Genomic DNA, 23,912 nt, shown 5'->3' on the forward strand with positions numbered 1-23,912 from the left:
TTAGAGACAACATGGGTTTAATTCAGGGAGATCATGCCAAACTAATCTTATTGATTTTTTTGATTGGGTAACTAAAATAATAGATTAGGGTGGTGCAGTAGACATTGCTTACCTAGATTTCAGTAAGACTTTTGACACTGTTGCACATAGAAGGCTTATCGATAAACTGCAATCTTTAAGTTTGGATTTCAATATTGTTGAATGGGCAAGGCAGTGGCTAAGTGACAGGCAACATAGGGTTGTAGTCAATTGAGTATATTCAAAGCATGGTCTTGTCACCAGTGGGGTACCTCAGGGATCTGTACTTGGACTCATTCTATTTAATATTTTTTATTAGTGATATTGCAGAAGGTCTTGTTTGTAAGGTGTGTCTTTTTGCTGATGATATTAAGATATGTAACAGGTTTGATGTTCCAGGAGGGATAAGCCAAATGGCAAATGATTTAGGTAAACTAGAAAAAATGGTCAGAGTTGTGGCAACTGACTTTTAATGTGGATAAGTGCAAGATAATGCATCTTGGACGTAAAAACCCAAGGGCAGAGTACAGAATATTTGATAGAGTCCTAACCTTAATATCTGAGGAAAGGGATTTAGGGGTGATTATTTCTGATGACTTAAAGGTAGACAGACAATGTATTAGAGCAGCAGGAAATACTAGCGTAATGCTTTGTTGTATAGGAAGAGGTATTAGCAGTAGAAAGAGGGAAGTGCTCATGCCGTTGTACAGAACACTGGTGAGACCTCACCTGAAGTATTGTACGCAGTACTGGAGACCATATCTCCAGAAGGATATTGATACTTAAGAGAGAGTTCAGAGAAGGGCTACTAAACTGGTTCATGGATTGCAGGATAAAACTTACATGGAAAAGTTAAAGGAACTTAACATGTATAGCTTGGAGGAAAGTTGAGATGGGCGGATATGATAGAAACATTTAAATACATAAAGGGAATCAACACAGTAAAGGAGGAGACTATATTTAAAAGAAGAAAAACTACCACAACCAGAGGACATAGTCTTAAATTAGAGGGGCAAAGGTTTAAAAATAATATCAGGAAGTATTACTTTACTGAGCGGGTAGTGTATGCATGGAATAGCCTTCCAGCTGAAGTGGTAGAGGTTAACACAGTAAAGGAGTTTAAGCATGTGTGGGATAGGCATAAGGCTATCCTAACTATAAGATAAGGCTAGGGAATAATGAAAGTATTTTTAAAAAATTGGGCAGACTAGATGGGCCGAATTGTTCTTATCTGTCGTCTCACTCTATGTTTCTATGTTTCATGACTGCACAAGGTCATTGCAGGGCATTTCTGCCCACATGAGAGCATTTCAACAGTGCTTTGTACAGCCGTGGTTGACTGCCTTGCAAGGCTTGCTGTCAAACAGATGCTACAACCCTTACATGTATGAGCACCACTAGTGATACCACAAGTTGCATAACTGGAATACCCAATACAGCTTTGCCTACTCCACCCAACTTCCATTCCTCTAGTATTGGATGGTAATGGATAGAAGAGGTCCAGTTCATTCTCTCTGCATTTATAAGGGAATAAAGGCTGAATGAAACAGTTTGGGTTTCCTGTGACTTTGTTAAACTATGTGAGAGCAGCAATCATAGCTCTCAACCACATTGAGAGGTATGAAAATAGAGCAGGGGTCTTTTCTCTTAACATACTGTCTAGTACAGTACATGCCTCATTTTAACTGCAAATTAATTAAGTTCACTTGATAGCAGTTTAGAGTTTAGTGAATACATCTTATGGTGGTAACTTAAATGTAATAAATAATTTAATATTTTGTAAAAGCCAAATGCTTATAACTTTCTGCATCTATGTCACTGACATTTAGTGACAATTAACTGAAAAATATTGTTCTATCAATAATGGTATTGATAGAAAGAAAACTTACTTCATTCAAACATTTATAGCACAAAGTATAGATCATATTTCATAATGTATTTAAAGCATATATAATTTTGTGAATGACAGGCTTATTTTAAGACAGTTGCTTTAATTTGATAAAAAATATTGATCATTCCTAATTTATAGTTTTCCTGAAAGGATCATATTTTTACTGTATTTATAGCAGGGCATCTAACGACCCAATGGCCACTTCACTATGCCCATGTTTCCTTATGTAAATAAAGCTAGCCATGTGAGCAGTACATCTGATTTATTATTTTTACAAGATTTTCACTGCTGTAGGCTTGCTTTCCCCCATTACTTACACAGCAGAATTACTGAAGGGTATTGGAACATAGTATAGACACTGTAGTGTGAAAATCAGCCTACACACTGAATAATACATGAGAAGATAAAAGTAAACCAGAGTGCTAAGAGAAACATATCACAGCCAAGCACAGAGTCTATTCAGCAGTTTTCCTTTTATACATTTTCTAGACATTAATATAAATACATATTTATCAGATCAATTTCAATATGTTCCCAGTCATTTTTCTACAAATTATTTTAACCTGTTGAGTCGTGGATTTGTATGCAATGTACTGCACACACTTCTGGGCTTTAAACTGTTAACGCGCAAGGCACAACCCAATGAATGCATAATCATACACAATCATAACGTATGCAAATATACGCAGACCATCAGTGAAAAAATGTATATTCAAATGATAAAAAAGCTTAATATTTCACATCTTAAAAATGATGTTCGTTTCAAAATATAGATATGAAATCACACACAAGTCTGAATATATTCTTACATTAATGATGATAATTTAGAATATGTGCATATCATCTTATGTCATGCTCATGTCTTGCTAGTGTGTGACACCACGTATTTCATATTTCATATTATAATAATTTGGTTCACTAATTATTATAAAGGAAAAATATGTAGTGAAAATACAAAAAATAAAATATAGGACTCTATATTATACTATAAATTTCAACTGCATTGGTAATGCTGAAAAAATATTATAAATAGATGTAACTATTTGGATTAAAACAAGGATTGGTATATATTTCAACTCCTTACTAATTTGTTACAAGAGCTTTATCTTCCTACTTTCAATATATCTAATACAATACTTGATTTTATATTCACAATAAAAAAATAAATTAAACATTATGTTTAATCACAGACTAAAAAGATATAAAATAAAAGCATAAAATAATTGTAACCTATGCATTTTCGTTAACAAATATCTTCTGGTTTTCTTTATTTCAAGATGCAATCAGCCATTTTCAATGCAAAAATGTATATATGATTGCTGGCCTGTCACATGATATACTCACAAGTGTTATTAACTATATAAACAAACATCTCTTGCTAAAAGAAAAAAAAAAATACCGGTAGAGCAGCAATGTGTCACAGTGTCTTTTTCTCTGTACTACCTTGCTTAGCATATCACAATAGAGACAGATTAAATGATGCTGGCACCTATGACCAAACAAGAGCTGCTTCTAGCTTAGTGTCTCACCTATAATCTAGGAGTGTGACACCCATTAGTGTACTAGGATATGCATATCATGCTGCACTAAAATGTATGAACTCCATGATTCACACTGAATACCACACTGTGAAATGATGACAGCAGATGACACTGTCCCACTGGTGAATTACATGTAAGTTCAAGTGCTTTTTTAAACTATTTTTTTTTACTATTTAAATGGGGCGTCAAAGACCAAAAAGTAAACCGCAGACGGAATATGCTAATGTTTAAAATAAATATACCGTATATACTCGAGTATAAGCCGAGTTTTTCAGCACATTTTTTGTGCTGAAAAACCCCAACTCGGCTTATACTCGAGTCAATAGTCTGCATTATGGCAATTTGCATTGCCATAATACAGACTGGGGGCTGTGGGGGCTGGCAGAGAGCTTACTTACCTGTCCTGCAGTTCCTGCCAGCTTCCTCCTCCTCCGCACCGTCCGTTCAGCACCTCGCACCTCGCGGCTCTCGCGAGACTTAGAGTGTTAGCTGACAGAAGAGCTGAACTGACGGCGCGGAGGAGGAGCTGACAGGAGCTGCAGGACAGGTAAGTAAGCTCTCTGCCAGCCCCCACAGCCCCCCACTGAACTGTCAATGCTGGACCACCAGGGAAGGAGAGCCCCCCTACCTGCCATATATCAAGCAGGGAGGGGGGACGAAAAAAATATATATTAATACTAATAATTAAATTAAATAATAATAAAAAATAATAATAATGAAATTAAATTAAAAATAATAATAAATAATAATAAAAAAAAATAAAATAATAATTTTTTTTTTTAAAAATGCCCACCCCCCACCAAGGCTCTGCAACACACACACACACACTGCACACATACACACACACTGCACACATACACACACACTGCACTCATATACACACTGCACTCATACACACACTGCACTCATACATACACACTGCATTCATACACACACACACTGCATTCATACACACACTGCACTCATACACACACACACTGCATTCATACACACATACTGCATTCATACACACACTGCATTCATACACACACTGCACTCATACACACTGCACTCATACACACACTGCATTCATACACACACTGCATTCATACACACACTGCATTCATACACACACACTGCATTCATACACACACTGCACTCATACACACACACTGCATTCATACACACACACTGCATTCATACACACACACTGCACTCGTACACACACACTGCATTCATACACACACACACTGCACTCATACACACACTGCATTCATACACACACTGCATTCATACACACACACTGCATTCATACACACACTGCACTCATACACACACTGCACTCATACACACGCTGCACTCATACACACGCTGCACTCATACACACGCTGCACTCATACACACACTGCACTCATACACTCACACTGCATTCATACACTCACACTGCATTCATTACACACACACTGCATTCATTATACACACACTGTAAATAAATATTCAATTAATATATTTTTTTTAGGATCTAATTTTATTTAGAAATTTACCAGTAACTGCTGCATTTCCCACCCTAGTCTTATACTCGAGTCAATAAGTTTTCCCAGTTTTTTTGGGTAAAATTAGGGGCCTCGGCTTATATTCGGGTCGGCTTATACTCGAGTATATACGGTATGTATTTTTAATGATAGGGTGTTTCTTTACTAACTTGCCAAACACAAAACAGAAATATACAAATGGTTTCTGAGGAGGTAAGCAGAAACATAGAACTATTACAAAGAAAGAGGAACAGAAGAGAAGGAGATGAGTTTATAAATGCCAGGTATGCAGGAGAGGTACATTGCAAGCAGCTTTTAAATAGTAATTGTCCCATCAGCAGCACTCTGAGTCATCTCCATGCTTCAAAAAGATAAACGGATAGACAAAAGTCAGTCAACTTAAGGAATTGTTTTGCAGACTTTTTTTGGTAAAAGTAAAAGGAATAAGATATTGCTGCCATCATCAGGGAAAGAGATGAAAATTGTAGCTAAATAATTAATTTTGAGTCTGTTGGCATTCTTGTGTGAGTGTAAGAATACCAACTGGATGCAATGCACACATACTTACTTCTACATTGTCCTCCCTGCAGATAGCTCCTAGTCTTCAAGAGACCTGTGTGCTACCCATGAATAAGAGAAATAAGATCCAAAGACAATAGCAAGAAACTATTGCTTAATGAGATCTAGCGCTTAACATACTCCAGGATTTTGGAACTCTTGCATCTCTCAGCTGGCTAGTGCCCTTATGACATATTTCCCCATTAATTATTGAGATTTTTTTTTTAACAATGAGAACAACAGATATGCCAAGATGTCATTGGATCTAAAGCACTACACATATTTGTAAATAAACAATACATAGCTAGCAAGTGAAATATGAACCCTTTGCAGGTTTTATTTTTTGTTTTGTTTTTTTATTTGTCCGTATGGTACAAAATGTTTGGGCTGCTGAAATAACATTTTAGAGATTATGCAGCCCTGACTCATGTAAATTTTAGAAAATATGCTCTGCCTATTATCTCATAATACAGCAAAGGTGTGGTGGTGTAGTATAAAAAACATTGTTCAAATGCCCTAGATATAAGATAATATATTAGATATTTGATATGAACCTGCTAGTATGTGTGGGAATGCAGATTCCTAAAATACCAACCTATTTTTACATTATCATGTTTGTGTAGCTGGATACAAAATTATTAATGCCCTCTTACTTACAGTTCACAATACCCAAAAAATAATGAGCAAGAAAGAATAAATCTGGTCCAACAAGATTTAGCAAATCTACTGCCACATATGTAACAGTAGAACTACCCTATGACTAAATATATAATAGTACCTAGTATAGTAATAGTCATAAATATTTGTACTATTTAGTAGCAAAAATATTTAACTGGTTATTTTCTATTGCCTTCTGCTTACGGTCTTGTTTTGAATAATTCCAAAGACATTTATATTTGTCAGTGCAATTGTTTACAACCTCACCACCTTATATAACACAGTACGTACACTTAAGGCCTTAACCATATTAGATCCTTAGGGTCTAAGAGCCTGGGCATCCTTGAGTCTTTTAATAAAGGCTATTAATTTTAATTAATCTATCTGTTAGTATTACCCCTCAGGGCCCAGGAGAGTGTTGTGTCCTCTATGGTTCCGGCCTGAACTTTTTATAAATTAGCATTGCAGCAAAGTTACTCAATTCAGTAAAACTACATTTTAGTTTAATTTTCCTGTGACACCAAAACGAAACCCAATCAGGCTCTAATAACAAGAGCTGTTTATGCGTATGTGGACTTTTGTGGACTCCCTCTAATTGAAAATATCCTAGTAAGGTAAACAGAGTAAAAATTCAAACTTTTTTTTAACCTCTTAAGGACGGCGGGAGTTCTATGCCGTCCTTTTTTTGCAGTCCTAAATGCTGGAGGGCGGCATAGAACATACCCACCATCCAGGGGACTTACCAGGTCCCCGGCAATCCCACGCTGGCAGTGGCAATCCGGGGGGGGCTTCCTGGGAACTCAGGCAGTCCCCTTCTGATCCAGGGCCATGTGATCACGGGGTCATTGCGATCACATGGCCGGAATAGCCGGCTCATGCAGTGCCAGCAGGGGGACTGCCTGAGCTCTCAGGTTGTCCCCCTGCTGCCTGTAAATATGTTTTTAAATTTAGTAAAAGTTAAAAAAATCACATGTATATGATTTAAGTACTTTTACTGTATATGCACATACACACACAAACTATTATTCTAAGTGTATTTTAATATTAATACATATATATATTTATTAATATTAAAATGCACTTACAATGACTATATATATATATATATATATATATATATATATATATATATATATTAAAAAATATAGAAGAAATATATATTATATATATAGAAAATTGAAAAAAAATGTAATTAAAAAAATAATAAAATAAAATTTAAAAAAATTATATACCTGTATACTTTCGCTCTAACTGTATTTTGATATTGATATACATATATATTTAAAGGGACACTATAGTCACCAGAACAACTACACTTATTTAATTTGTTCATTTGCTGTAAACACTGTATTTTCTGAGAAAATGCAGTGTTTACATTACAGCCTAGTGATAACTTCATGGGCCACTCCTTAGATGTCTGTTAGAGATCCTTCATGGGTCATAGCTGCCTAAAATGCATCCAAACATTCAGTGTCTCCTCCCTCTGCATGCAGACACTGAACTTTCATCATAGAGATGTATTGATTAAATGCAGCTCTATGAGGAGATGCTGATTGGCCAGGGCTGTGTTTGAATTGTGCTGGCTCTGCCCCTTATCTGCCTCCTTGTCAGTCTCACCCAATCCTATGGAGAAGCACTGTGATTGGATCAGGCTACCACTTCTGATGATGTCAGCAGACAGCTAGTTTTTCTTAGGCAAACAGCATGCAGAGCTACAGCTTCAGGCTTGAATACAAGTACGATTTAACTGTTTTTAAGGAGGCATGAGGGGCCCATGGGGGCTAAATGGTGGCTTGTGTTCCTGACCCTATAGTGTTCCTTTAAATCAAAATACATTTAGAATGTTGTTATAATTACATATATGTATGTATATATATATATATATATATATATATATATATATATAAATAATATTTAAAATATATATATATGTATATATATATATATGTAAAAAAATATATATATATTTAAATTCTACATATATTTTTCTATAATATTTTTACATGATGAAGTCATTTAATTAATTAAAATTTGAGGGACTTGCCTGACAATGCAGGCAGAAAGTCCAGAAAATATGGTTCACAAGCCCTATATTTTACCCTGTAACTTCCCAAGACATCATAAAACCTGTACATAGGGGGTACTGTGTTACTCAGGAGACTTTGCTGACCACAAATATTAGTATTTCAAAACTGTAAAAGATATCACAACAATAATATCGCCTGTGAAAGGCCAGATTGAGTATGTTGCCTTTGAGACTGTATGATAGCTCAGGAATGAGAACTACCCCCATGATGGCATACCATTTGCAAAAGTAGACAACCCAAGTTATTGCAAATGGGGTATGTCCAGTCTTTTTTTTAGTAGCCACTTAGTCACAAACACTGGCCAAAAAATATATATCGTTCAAATCAGTTTTTTTGGCATTTTTCACACACATACAAATTAGAATGCTAAATTTGGCTAGTGTTTGTGACTAAGTGGCTACTAATAAAAGACTGTACATACCCCATTTATAATACCTTGGGTTGTCTACTTTTGCAAACTGTATAGTATCATGGGGGTAATTTTCATTCCTGGGCTACCATAGGGTCTCAAAGGCAACATAATCAGTCTGGCAAATTTCAATGTGTATAAACTGAAAAATTTAATGTGCTAAATTTGACCCTGTAACTTTCTAAAACACTATAAAAACCAGTAGTTTGGGGGTACTATTTTACTCGTGGGACTTCACTGAATACAAATGTGTGCATTCTATTGCAGTAACAGCTAACAGTATTATGACGTTCACAGTAAAATACCATGCAGTACTACAGAAAAAAAATCTTAATTTTTCCCATTTATTTACATTTCATTCATATTAAATTATGTTTAATATATAAATATTTGATGTGACATGAAATTCCTGTTTCTCCTGAACAAAATGATATGTTATAAGTGTGGGTGCATTTATTATGAAAGAGGTGAATTACGGTTGGACACAGGGCCAGCGCGTCCATAAGGCGGCACAGGCGGCCGCCTTAGGGCGCACCGGCTCTGGGGGTGCAAAATTCAAGTGACCAGCAGGAGGGAAGTGCTCCCTCCTGCCTGGTCACCTTCTGGATCCCCGGAGCGGCGCGGCGTGCGGCTGAAGTGGATTAGGAGGCGGCGAGGGAGCTCTGATCTCTCTGACCGGCTCCCTCGCGCGCCTTTTGCTGATGCCGCGGGAGCCGGAATATGACGTCATATTCCGGCTCCCACGGCATCAGAAAACAGCCTGCGAGGGAGCCGGTCAGAGAGATCAGAGCTCCCTCGCCGCCTCCTAATCCACTTCAGCCGCACACCTCCCAGCAGCCTCACTGGACCACCAATGAGAGACCCATGCCAGCACTCCAGGTAGGGAGGCTGGGTGGGAAATTTTAATTAAATGTATTATTAATTACTTTATTAATTACTGTGTGTGTGTGCATGTGAGTGTGAGTGTGTATGTCAGTGTGTATGTGTGTCTGTGAGTTTGTGTGTGTGTGTGTGTGTGTCAGTGTGTGTGTGCATGTGAGTATGTGTGTCTGTCAGTGTGTGTGTCTGTGAGTTTGTGTGTGAGTGAGTGTGTCTGTCAGTGTGTGTGTGTGTGTGCGCATGTGAGTATGTGTGTCTGTTAGTGTGTGTGTAAGTGTGTCTATGAGTTTGTGTGTGAGTGAGTGTGTCTGTCAGTGTGTGTGAGTGTGTATGTCAGTGTGTGTGTGCGCATGTGAGTATGTGTGTCTGTCAGTGTGTGTGTGTGTTCCAGTATGTGTGTCTGTGAGTTTGTGTGTGTGTGTGTGTGTGTGTGTCTGTCAGTGTGTGTGTGCGCATCTGAGTATGTGTGTCTGTTAGTGTGTGTAAGTGTGTCTATGAGTTTGTGTGTGAGTGAGTGTGTCTGTCATTGTGTGTGAGTGTGTATGTCAGTGTGTGTGTGCGCATGTGAGTATGTGTGTGTAAGTGTGTCTATGAGTTTGTGTGTGAGTGAGTGTGTCTGTCAGTGTGTGTGAGTGTGTATGTCAGTGTGTGTGTGCGCATGTGAGTATGTGTGTCTGTCAGTGTGTGTGTGTTTGAGTATGTGTGTCTGTGAGTTTGTGTGTGTGTGTGTCTGTCAGTGTGCGTGTGAGTGTCTGTCAATGAATTCGCTCCGCTCAGCCACGCTACAAGAAAGGTAGGAGGCACACCAGGAAGGGGAGGGGACCACTATGGGGGTGGGTGAGGAGGGGAAAAATACCCTGAGGTACAGGAAAAGGAGGGAGGGGGGAAAGGAACATTAAGCGACAGGGAACAGAGGGGGGAGGGGAGAGGAACACTAAGGGACAGGGAAAGGAGGAGAGAGGGGAGAGGAACAGTAAGGGTCAGAGAAGGGAGGGGACCATTAAGGGACAGGGAGAGGGGCTGGATGTGAAAGAAACACACAGCAGGGCTTGAGAAGGAAAGAGACACACACAAAGGAGCTGGGAAGAGTAAAAGACACAAAAGGGCTGGGAGAAAAGGAGTCACACAAAGGGTCTGGGAGGAGTAAGACACACAAAATGTGGGAGGATGTAAGAGACATACAAAGAGGAGACATAGGAGACACACAAAGGCAAAAATAGGAGATAAAATACACTAAATGGAGTCAGATATTTAAAGACGGGATAAGAAACACAAAAGGGAGGTTAAGAGGCACACAGGTGCAGATGTTTTTTTGGGGGCGGAAAAATGCATCTTCGCCTATGTACCCAAAATTCTTTGCACCGGCCCTGGTTGGACAGACATATAGCGCAGAAGCCAGGTTTTGTTTACGTTTTGTTTTGATCACAACTTGTACAACTGGCTCAGTCCTTAAGGGGTTAAACATACTTTTCCATTCAATTGTTGGCACTAGTAAAAGTAATTAATTATATAGTAATTATACATATGTTACATGGTATTTGTACCTAGCACTCTAGAGCAGCAATTAAAATGAAAGTAAAAAAGTAATCTTTATGCAAAATGTGATAACCTTTAATTAAAGTGCACACATTTTCATAAAATATTAACAACAATTAGAGATTACAATTTTATATATAAAGCTTATATTGAAATAAACTATACAAAATAAATTTAAATTTTGTTAAAAGAATAATACTATAAAATTGTATTACAATACTGAATATTGAATTTTAAATCATGAAATGCATAGAACCAGTTCAATTTGATTATTTGCAGTTTTGGAATGTTCTTTTCCTTTAATAAGTGGAACCAGCATTTGGAATGGTGTACATCCAAAAGTTGATCTCCAATATGATATAGCCCTAAATATCATTTGGATCTTCCTAGTGATCTGACAACATATTACAGACCACAAGTGTAAGTGACGCAAACAAAAAAAGAACAGCACTTAACAGAAACATTGGAAAATCAGTTATTTAAGATTATATCTTTGTATAAAAAAGGTTAATCAAAATCATATTAAATATTCAATTCCATTTTTACAAATCATAGTAATTGTTTTTATATAATTTATTTGAATAAAAAAAAATACTTATAGATTTGTCTTTTGAACATTTTGTTATGACCTTCTATACAGCGATAGAAACAGTGGACTTTAAAATCCACTATAATGGTGTGCAATATTAGGCCATATTAGAGCAAACAGGGCTGGACCCCGTCTTTGCATTGTTTAGGTCCAGACAGCAATAATACCGATTGGAGCAAAATTTTGTAATCCTAACCTGACCATTTGTATATGACAATCGCTGTAACATTTCACAGAAATTAGAAGTAGGTGGTATACGACCCATTTTCAGCAATGTCATATATGTGACAATTTTAACCACATATCACCTGTGAGTATATGTCCGTATAACACAGCGGTCTTACGTGTTCCCAACTTGCCCCATTACAGCCTATAACGAATGCGGCGGCGACACTCAACTTCCTGTCCGCACTCACCTCCCACCCCTCTGTCAGTCCCTACATTGGCTTCTCAAAAGATATAGGGCTTACTTTAAAACCTGATTACTTTTTACAAACCTCTACACAATGCTGCTCGCTCCAACCTACCTATCCTCACTAATACCTACATCTATACTCTGCTCGTACTCCTAACGCTGATGGTCGCCTTAAAGACTTCTCTATTGCTGCACCATTCCTATGGAATGCCCTTCTCGTCTCTGCTAGACTTTCACCCAGTCTCCACTCCTTCAAACTATTTTTGAAAACTTACTTTTTTAGGAAAGCATATCAATTAAACTGTGAACAGCTTTCCCTCCCCACACCCTGATTCCTTCCCTGAAACTGTCATCAAACCAAAACACAAAGCCCTCAGTTAATACTATCCTATCAACCTACATTTCTACCTTACCCTTACCTTTTATGTCACTATACCCCACTCCCTCTAGCATTTAAGCTTATTGAACAGGGCCCTTAATCTCTCTGTTCCTGTGCGTCCAACTCGTCTGGTTACAGATATGTGTCTGTTAGACCACCCATTGTACAGCGCTGCAAAATTTGTGGGAGCTTTATAAATAATAATAATAATTATAGCATAGGTCTTACTTTAATAATCTTTCCAAATGATTCAATACTGTTAGGAAAACTTTCAAAATGATCCATCTACAGAAGCCTTTATTAAAGTCTGTGGGAAGTTTTGTAGACAAATCATTTAGAAAGGTTTTCAAACAGTATTATCTCGTTTGCAAAGCTTTTTACATTGATGCCGTAGCCAGCTATGATGAATACAGTAAATTCTCCACACCGTCAATATACAACTATTTTCAAACCCCTGATCGCTGTATTTTATTATATAAGCGTATACTTGAATATTGTATAGCCTATCACACTATTCTCTGTACTATGGATATTGGGCATTGCTGTACTTTTGGGATTTTGTATGTACAAGAAAAAAACATTTACAAGGAAGCACATGCATTCTGCCTTTAGATACATATATTTCCCTTATCCATTATTCCACAAAATTCAATATGTCTAAATAGAGCTAGTTAACCATAAATTTCAAGTTTCAGTACAATACATATAAAAAGACTCTCAGCTAGACTAAGTATATCTCCAGGGCCTTAAAATATGATGCATTGTTGTGTATCTTTAGTGATCAGAGATGTGTGCCTGCTCCTTTTTATTCCTTTTCTATACTTTTGAGATATTACATACATGGAATGCTTGATTGAACTAAATGTTTTTGCTTATGGAAAAAAAACGGAATACCTAAATATATACAGACACACGTATATGCACATGTGTGATAGATCCTGACAAAAACACAAAGGGTGAACAAAAGGTCATGTAAGTTTAATGAAAGTACTTCTATGAAAAGCTGAAATGTTGAAATCCTTTTTTAATGGAAAAGACTTGGGCACATGATTGGTTTTTAATCAATTGATGCATATACTAACTACATGAACTGATTTATAATCTCGCAATACGAGACACGCATAATAAAGTCGAGTTATTAAGTGATCTCCAAACAGAACTGTAATTTACATCATTCTAAGAAAATTCTGGGATTTTCCCCAGAATTTCAATTCATATCATTGACTATACCAAGACTGCTTCTCTGGTTTTGAGTAAGTAAGTGTCTGCAAAAAAAAAAATGTCAGAGAAATGGTCTAAATGCCATTAAAAGTATGATATTTGAATATACTTACAACCAAACTGACACATTAAAAAGCAGTTTGAGAGATCTCTATTCTGAATTCATCTGCTTTTTATAGGTAAATACCAGAAATCCCAAGCTTTTCTCAGCCAGTGGGCAAAAAGCTAAATATAAACCAAACAAACAGATTTTCCACAGAAATCCCTGTTGATATGGTCCATTCTATTCCCTTACAGTATGGTGCAGAGATGTATTTTTATCTTAACACGTTTATTCACTAAGGTATGAATTGTCAATAGTTCAAAGTGAATTCAAATAGGATTATTAATGAAACTACATTTAGTAGCGATTTAAAATTTGAATAAAAGAATTAGGCTATCATAGTATGTTTGAAAAAAAATGTCCAACTTGGCTATTACAACATTTTGACCATTTTACAGTTACGTTTTTAGTATAATGCAATAAAGAGTAAAAATTATTTTTAAACGTGGCTAGTTTGTCCTATAAATATAACCACAAAGCATATAGAATAAGGAGATATTTATAAATAGAGGTATATAGCCATGTAGTTTGTTGAAACCTTGTGTTCATGTTGTCTATCCAGTTCAAAATTTTATGGATGAACGTGTGCATGTTGCACATCATTATGCCTTTGGACTTACTGAGACCCCTGCGACCGCAGTATGTAAGCCACTGAGTCTAATGGATGAAAGAAGACTGGTCTGTTTGTGAAGCCTTAGGAGATGGTTGTAATGGTATATGAGGAAAGCACGGGAATATGATTGGGAAAAGTAGTGAGGTAGTTATTTAATATTCCTGAAAGATTGGAATTAATGATGTTATTGTAAATGGTAGAAAGGCCAAAAATAATCATGGTCTTTGTGTATGCTGAGGTAGTTCCAATATCATATGTACAAAATAGTATCAAGCTTAAAATAAAACAGTATCCAAAGAAAAAAGATAACACTGAAAAAGACCACCCAGAAAACGGGAAGTAACGCCCTGTGTGGTCTTCTTAGGTGGTCTCTCTGAACAGTAGGTACAGGTAGCTCAATCACTCTGTATTTATTTATTTATTTATTTTGATACTGTGTTCCATTATCTTTTTTTACATTTGTGGAGTGTTTGGATTTACCCATGTGTTCAGACCGCTGCATTTTTGTTTTTGGTTACATTTTTGAATATTTAGGATGAGTACAGCACCAAGGTGTTAATTTTTAATCCAAGTAGTCCTGAATCAGCCTCTCAGCCTCTCAGCCTCTCAGCCAAATTGTATTATTTTTGTTGTTGTGGCAAGACTTTTTGAGTGAGGTATTCCACCTCACCAAATGTAAGTTTTTGTTTACCATATGATTTTAAGACGTTCACTCTACCCCACTAAGAGGCATCTACCTAACACTCTTTACGATCTATATTTGTCTCTTTTAAAAGGTGGAGACAATTTGTTTCCATTAATCTCTCTAGATCCTAAATATTTTGTCTTCCTTACTAAGTGAATATTTTACGATGAAGCCATTTATAATTCTGTTTAAACTTGTTTTATCATTTGTCACCATATTAATATAAAAAACTGTTGATATAGACATATTTAATTTATAATTAGAAACCCTACTGTACTGTATTATTTCTTTCATGACATGGAAAAGATGTTACATGATTAGTAACATATAGCAAGTTATATCCGCATTTACAAATGAAAATGTACAAATGAAAATCCATTGAAAATAATGTCTCGGTTTACAATTTTTTTTCGCAATACAAAGCAAGTTTCCCCAGGATGCATTGCGCCTGGGAGGTTTATAGCGCCACCCCCTTGCATGCTGGAGCCTGTGGGTAGCATGTGGCGTTGAGTGTGGAGGTGTTGGAGGGGCTTTTGCATCGAGTTTTGAAGCCATCTGGAAATGTTTTGCAGCTGTTTTGGAACTTTTTTGGTGCATTTCTCAAGCGGTGGAAAGGTTGGGAGCTAAGCTTCATAGTTTGCATGCCTTTTATTGTGTGTTCTGCATTGTGGGTTGGTTTCTATGCCAGCTCATTTTGACTTTTTGTTCTGACCTCCAGAACAGATTAATTGGTTTCCAATGCATTCCTATGGAAAACCGCAATTCGGTTTACAATTTTTTCGCAATACAAAACATCCCAGAGAACGCATTAAATTTGTAAACCGAGGTACCACTGTAATGGTTTTGATGGTCAGATAATCTATTGTAAAATCTTTGTGTTGTCTGTCCCACATACAATAAACCACAAGGGCATTTTAAAATGTATACAGCAAAACTTGTGTTGCCTGTCATAAAATGGTTAATAGAATATTTTCTTCCATTATGAAGGTGACAAAATATCTTCCCCTAATTAATAGTGACATGCAACACAGTTAATACAGGGATAACTACCTTTTTTTTGTGTACCATCAATAGATTAAGTCTAGAGGTTAAGCCTTAACCAGTCTATCTGTTAATGATGAGTTTATTTTGTAGCTAGCATTGGGAATGTGGAAAACTCCTAGGGTAGCTCTCTGCTAGTATATGCTACAGCAGGGTTAGGCAACCTTCGGCACTCCAGATGTTGTGGACTACATCTCCTAAAATGCTCTTGCAGCCATAATGCTGGCACAGCATCAAGGGAGGTGTAGTTCAAAACATCTGGAGTGCCGAAAGTTACTGTGCTAGAGTTTAAATACAAGTTTCTTAACATTTAAGGAGTCTGTGCAAAACAGAGAAACACATTTAATCCTGTTAGTACATTGCCTTTTTGTGATCAGGTATTCATTCTAATTCTTGTCTATTACTTGTCTCAATTGAGTGTTCAACATGGTAAATAAAACATTAATGCTATAAGTCAATTGTCTTTCGACTTGGTCAGTTTGGGAAATCAATCTTTTGACGACCATAAACTGACTTTTAGATACTGCTTTAACTGTCAAGAGAGGGTGTTAATTCATGTAGTTTAGAATGGCATTTTTATCTAGAGGTTTCCTATATAGATTAGTAATCATTTGTTTACCTGAATATTGAGGAAAGGTAAACACAAAAAGTAATTCGCCATTGTAAGCTTAATAAAGTCAGAGCAAGGGGAGCTGAAGGGAGCTGTGGGAAGGTAAGTAAGAGCTTGCTGCGGGCCCCCCCAGGACCGCCGGGCTTGTCAATGGCATGGCGGTCCTGGTGTGCATTATCGTCAATAACGGTATCTGAGCTGCGGGCCCCCACTGCACAGTCCTTGCCACCGGACCACAAGAGAATGCCATATCCCCCTTGCCTGGTCAAGTAAGAAACAGGGAGAGGGGACTAAAAAAATAATTAAATAGAATTTTTTTTATATATATATTTAAAAATGTAAAATAAAAATGCCCCCACACTCCCCATTTTACACACATTACATATCGACATATCGACTGGCATAAACTCCTTAGTGAAAAAAACAAACCACTGAGGATAAATGGAAACTCTTTAAACAAATATTAGAAAGGCAAATTTCACAGTATGTACCATTGGGTAATAAATATAAAAGAAACAAATTGAAACCAATGTGGCTTAGTAGAGAAGTAAAACGAGATAAAAAATAAGAAAAGGTCATTTAAAACATTTAAATCGGACAAATCAGAGGTATCTTATATAAGATATAAGGAAGCCAATAATGCTTAAAGTGGCTAAACTAGAAAATGAGAAATTAATAGCCAAAGAATGCTAAACCAACCCCAAACATTTTTTTTTCAAGTAAATCAGTTCTAAAAAAACAAAAAATGAAAGTGTAGGCACACTGGAAACAGAGATGGGTCTATTAGTTAATGAAGACCAAGAAAAGGTAGACATTTTAAATAACTATTTTTCTTCAGTATATATTAATGAAGATCCTACAGCAGGAGATATGTAAATGATTGCTGCAAAAAACTTGCAGATAACTTGTGATTGGATGATTTGAGACAAGGTGCTGCAAAGAAAATGTATGTAAATAAAGATCTGGGGCCTGACTGTATTCCCCCATGAGTACTTAAGGAGTTAAGTGGAGAAATAAGTGAGCCTCTGTATTTATTCTTTCAAGATTCTTTTGTTTCAGGTATTGTACCAGAAGATTGGAGGAAGGCAGATGTTGTTCCTATATTTAAAAAGGGTTCAAAATCCTTGTCTGGAAATTATAGACATGTGAACTTAACTTCTGTGACTGTGAAAATATTTGAAGGGCTTGTAAGGGATAATATTCAGGAATTCATTGGGAAGAACTTTGTTATTAACAGTAATTAGCATGGTTTTATGAAACATAGGTCATGTCAAACTAACCTAATCGCATTCTACAAAGAAGTAAGTAGAAGTATAGATCATGGCATTGCAGTGGATGTGATCTACTTGGATTTTGCCAAGGTATTTGATACGGTTCCTCACAATAGGTTAGTCTTCAAACTAAAAGAAATGGGTCTAAATGCATATTCTTGTTCTTGAGTAGAACACTGGCTTAAGGATAGAGTACAACGAGTTGTCATTATTGGTAAATATTTCAAGCCTGACAAAAGTGGTAAGGGTCTCCCTCGGGGTTCTGTTTTGGAACCGCTTCTATTTGTCATATTTATAACTCTTAAGATAGGCATTGTAAGCCATGTTTTAGTGTTTGCAGATGATACAAAACTTTGTAAAGTAATAAAAACAAATTCACCAACAACAAAGTTGTTGGCCTGAAAGGTACCACTTACCACCCATCACCCATACACCCAATGGGGCTCCCTAGATTAGGAATGCCCGAGGGCCCACAGTCATACCGCAAGTAACAAGGGGCATCCATGGATGCAAGTCAGGGGCTCTACTCACAGCCTGCACCTTGACGCCTGGAAGGTAGGCATCTCTTGATGGATTGTGAGGTGGAGGGACTTGGCAGTATTTTTAGCTCGGAGAGGAACTCTCTCCTAGTGGAGTGGGTTGAAGTTTGACAGAGGACATTGCCAATCCTTGTCACTCAGTGTTGACAAGTCATGATACACATATGCCTTTACTACCTTTCCTTTCTTAGTACCCAGCAGTACACATTAACTGTTTAGCATGTTACATTACCGTTTAATTTCATTTAAGCTATTTGTATAGTAAGCCGGTAAAGCCTGATTCTTATACTATACTGTTTTGTCTCACTACTGACTATTTCTCCTACTACTATATTATAAAAAAGTGCAGTATACCTAAATGCCATATCAATGATGCTACTACCGGTTTTCACTATGCTTGTCATTGCTTTTGTGGCTTGTCAAGCTTCTTGTTATTTCCATGCACAACATAAATAAAGATTGGAAAAAAAAAGTTGTATTCCTTTCACTATAATTCCTTCATTTCGTTTATAAAGTGTGTTGCGTCACATTCTGAAGAATGAAATTATTTTTTAAATAATATATTAAATTATTTATGTTATTATTCTAAAAATGCCAATGTTACGACTCACCAAACCTCAAAATCTAAACATTTTCAAAAAGTTTTCCACAATTTTGGCCACTAATTCATACAAATAATCTAATGTTGACAACTTAGAATTGGCATTGCAAAAATGCTTGATATTGCCTACCCAGCAGGCTAGGTAATTTTGTAACCATTTTTGCATTGCTGCACACTATAATTTTTTTTCATGCTAGGATATTCCCTCATATCATTTCTCATGGACAAGCTTAAAAAAATTAAATTTCTTAAAAATAGTTTGGTCTACAAGAACAATTGCGCACATATCTAATTAATGTCATTAATTTGTAGTATGAATAAATCCAATAATATGTACAGGTCAGCTAAACTTAGTATAACCTCTTAGATGTTAGTCAATAGAGATAATTAATATATAGTTATATAGAGAAATATTTCTTATGGCTACAGTTAATGTTCACATTTAAAAAAAAACTTTATTTAATATTAGATTTAATATTAAATTAACGTATGAGATCACATTCATAATCATTTAACACCAGCAGTCAATAACTACTTTGCAGGCTTTCTCATTTTCCTTTGATCATTTTTGAAAGTCTCCTTAGCAGAAAACACTTCAATTTCCTTTAATTTATTAATTTTACATGATTTCAGAGTACATTGCAAAACACATAGATAAATACACCAATGACATTTAAAGATGTCTAGTTCAATTCAGTTGTGCAACATTTAAAAAGTTAATAAACAGACTCCTAACATTAATTTGCCCTTTCAGATTTTTTTTATACAGTACTAAAAGCTCATTTGGTGCATATAAAATAAGTTGTGCCTACAATCATATTTATTTTATAGAATTATTCTATTTTAAAAAGAATTGCAGTTAGAATTGTAATTATATTACTATCTATCCACTCTCCCCCCCCCCCCCACACACACACACACACACACGGCGGACATGGGCGTCTGCAGGAATTTTTCACACGCATTACATGGTATACATTGTGCCATATAATGTGTGTGTGTGTGTGTACATGAGTGTATGTATATGTATGTATGTATGTATGTTGATAGATAGATAGATAGATATTGGTATGTTTCTTTTTCTGATTCAAAATATTGGTTCTGTTAGTGTAAAACAATAAATCGTACAGTAAACATACTCACATACAGACAAAGACAATCTCATTGACATAAAAACACAAGCTCACTAATGCACACAAATATGTTCACTGACAAAAAATCTCACTGACACACATAGACAAGCTTCCTGGTAAACACACACAAACTTAGTACAAACTCTGACACTCAGACAAGCTTACTACAGACAAACTCATTGTCATACAATCATAAACTTACTACAGACAAGCTCACTGACACACACACATGCTCAGTACAGAAAAGCTCACTGACACACACAATCACTATAGACAAGCTTACTGACACATGTACACATGTTTATTACAAACAAGCTCACTGATACACATGCTCACTACAGACCAAGTTCACTACATAAAAGCTTACTGATACACACATGGTCACTACAAACTCACTGACATACGTACACATGCTCACTACAGAAAAGCTCACTGACACACACAAGCTCGGTTACACATAAGCTCACTGACACACATACACATTCTCACTACAGACAACCTCACTGACGCACACATGCTCACTACAAACTCACTGACACTCAGACATGCTCACTAAAGACAAACTCACTGACACACACATGGTCACTACAAACTCACTGACACACACAAATGCTTACTTACAGAGAAGCTCACTGACACACAAACATACAAGCTCACTCACTAGCAGGCACACACATACAATCACAATCACTGTCATAGGCTGAAATGTACTTGTCACAGAAGGCTGTAGGAGACTGGGAGCACTAAGAGGTGGTCTCCATGTTCTGTCCTCTTCCTTCATCAGCAGCATGAGTTGAGGGGTGGAGCTTGATAGTGGTAGATGGGGCCTGAATGCCTCCAGAACCTCCCTCTAACCCCCAGCACCTCCCTCCTTCTTTCCCTCAGACTGAGCTGTCACAGTCCAAGGGAAAATTGCATGTGTTGAGGGGGCAGACCACGTCCATGGTGGCGGATCTAATGTAGGTAATAATAGTGCAATTTTTTTTTTTTTTGGGGGGGGGGCTTCTTTCTTGTGCAAGAGTGGTTAAAAGGTATGCTATGCAATGGTATGCCAGCTGAAGATAGAAACATTTAAATACATAAAGGGAATCAACACAGTAAAGGATGAGACTATATTTAAAAGAAGAAAAACTACCACAACAAGAGGACATAGTCTTAAATTAGAGGGACAAAGGTTTAAAAATAATATCAGGAAGTATTACTTTACTGAGAGGGTAGTGGATGCATGGAATAGCCTTCCAGCTGAAGTGGTAGAGGTTAACACAGTAAAGGAGTTTAAGCATGCATGGGATAGGCATAAGGCTATCCTAACTATAAGATAAGGCCAGGGACTAATGAAAGTATTTAGAAAATTGGGCAGACTAGATGGGCCGAATGGTTCTTATCTGCCGTCACATGCCGTCTGCCGTCTCTATGTTTCTATAATTTGCCCATTCTTGCAGGTTTGACTTTGTGAACACTGTTTGTGCATTTCAATGTAAGCATGTTTTTGTTTAGAGAATGTGTATGCATGTAGGGGTGTATTTTTATGTACTTTTGCCATTGGAATTAAGTAGTGTACTTGTATGTAGTGATAGCATTTTAAAACAGTGGTGTGTTTGTATGTAATGTTTGCGTTTGATTGTAGGGGTGTGTTTGTATGTAGTGATGGCTGTTTAATGCAGGTGTGAATTTGTGTGTAGAATTGCTGTTTGAATGAAGGAGTATGTTTGTATAGAATATTGGAGTTTTAATGCAAAGGTGTGTTTGTGTCACGGCGCCTGCCGGATCTACTCCTGTTAGTGAGCAGTCTCGGATCCGGCAGGCGCACCTCATTGCAACAGGTTCCCACGAGGAAATAGGAACGACGCCAGATCATACCTACCTGACTTCTGCACATTGTGCTCCTCCCTTCACACAGCTCCTACCTTCAGAGCCTTTTAAAGCTCCAAGTTAACTATTCGGTCCTTGCCCCTTGGGATCGTGCGTGTAAAGTCACACACACGTTTTAATGTCACGTGCTACCCAGCAGCCAATTATAGTGAATCTTAGGCTATTTATGCCTTTTTTGAACATTTCTCAGTGCCCTGTCATGGTTTCCATTGTTGTTATCCGAGAGCGTGTTTATCATATTGTTTCTTGTGTATTTTGACATTTGGCTTGTTATTTGACTTTCCTGACTTCTTTATTCCTAGACCTTTGACTTGCCTACCATTTATGTATATTCTGTATTCCTGACCTTGACCTGTCCTGTATTTTTCTTTTTAAATATGTTAAATCCGGCCATTCTAAGGTCCGGTAATACACCTTAGGGTTTTTTTATTTTTACTTTAGTTCTGCGTATTGTGCATGATTGCAAGGGTGTGTTTGCATGTCGTGTTGATGGTATTTGATTGCTGAGATGGATGCACATACACACATATGCTGCCACATACATACATACACAGATAAACATACACACACAGATACACACATATGAACACATCCAGATACACACAGAAACAAACACACACTCGGATATACACTGTTACACACAGGTACACAAACTCATATATAACACCAGATGCAGCTTAGGTGCTGGTCTATGCCGTTGTTCTTTTTCATCTTGACTTCTGCAATCCCCATCTGAGTGTTCCCACATTGCACCATTGCAATCTATAATGAATGCAGTGGCAAGGCTTATTTTCCTGTCCATCAGCACCTCCTACGCCTCCCCCCTCTGTCAGTCCCTACATTGGCTTCCAGTTAGATATAGGGCTCAATTTTTAGATTCTGGTGCTTACTTACAAGTCCCTACATAATGCTGCTCCAACCCAGCTATCCTCCCTAATACACAAGTATGTCCCATCGAGGCCCCTGTGCTCTGCTGAAGACCTATGTCTATCCTCTGTCCGTACTCCAACGTCTGATGCTCGCCTCCAAGACTTTTCCAGGGCTGCACTTTTTCTGTGAAACCCCCTTCACTTCTCCATCAGACTTTCATCCAGTCTCCACTCCTTCAAAAAATCTTTCTAAACACACTTCTTCAGGAAAGCATATCATTTAAACTGTTAGCGGGTTTTCTTCCCCAAAACCCTATGACCACTCTCCTGCAACTGTCAAAAATAACCTACTTAGTTATCAGTTCTCACTGAATACTTTTCTAGCAACCTATTTAATTACCCCTACTTATACCCTTTGTGTCACTATACCTCACTCCGACTAGCATGTAAGCTCATTGAGCAGGGCCCTCAACCCTCTCTGTTCCTGTGCATCCATTTGTCTGGTTACAATTACATGTCTGTAAGTCCACTCATTGTACAGCACTATGGAATTTGCTGGCGCTCTATAAATAATAAAATAATAATAGTAATATACACCCTAACACACAGATAGACACACTGACACATACACAGAAAACATATGTGTCAGGGAGATAAATTTAAAATTAAATTCACATTCCCCAGTATAAAAGGCTCAAAGGTGCCACTTTTGGCTATAGGATCCACTTCCAAGTGACAGGATGCAGGACTCCAAATGGTTCCACAAGAAAATGAGATTTATTGATACAGACTTAAAATTGTTGGTGGTAAGTGGAACCTGTCATGGACTGTGTGTTGTATGGTTCCCACTACCATCTTTTTATTTAGTGCACACATACTTTGTT

Source organism: Pelobates fuscus, chromosome 3, assembly GCF_036172605.1.
Source record: "Pelobates fuscus isolate aPelFus1 chromosome 3, aPelFus1.pri, whole genome shotgun sequence".
NCBI classification, from domain to species: domain Eukaryota; kingdom Metazoa; phylum Chordata; class Amphibia; order Anura; family Pelobatidae; genus Pelobates; species Pelobates fuscus.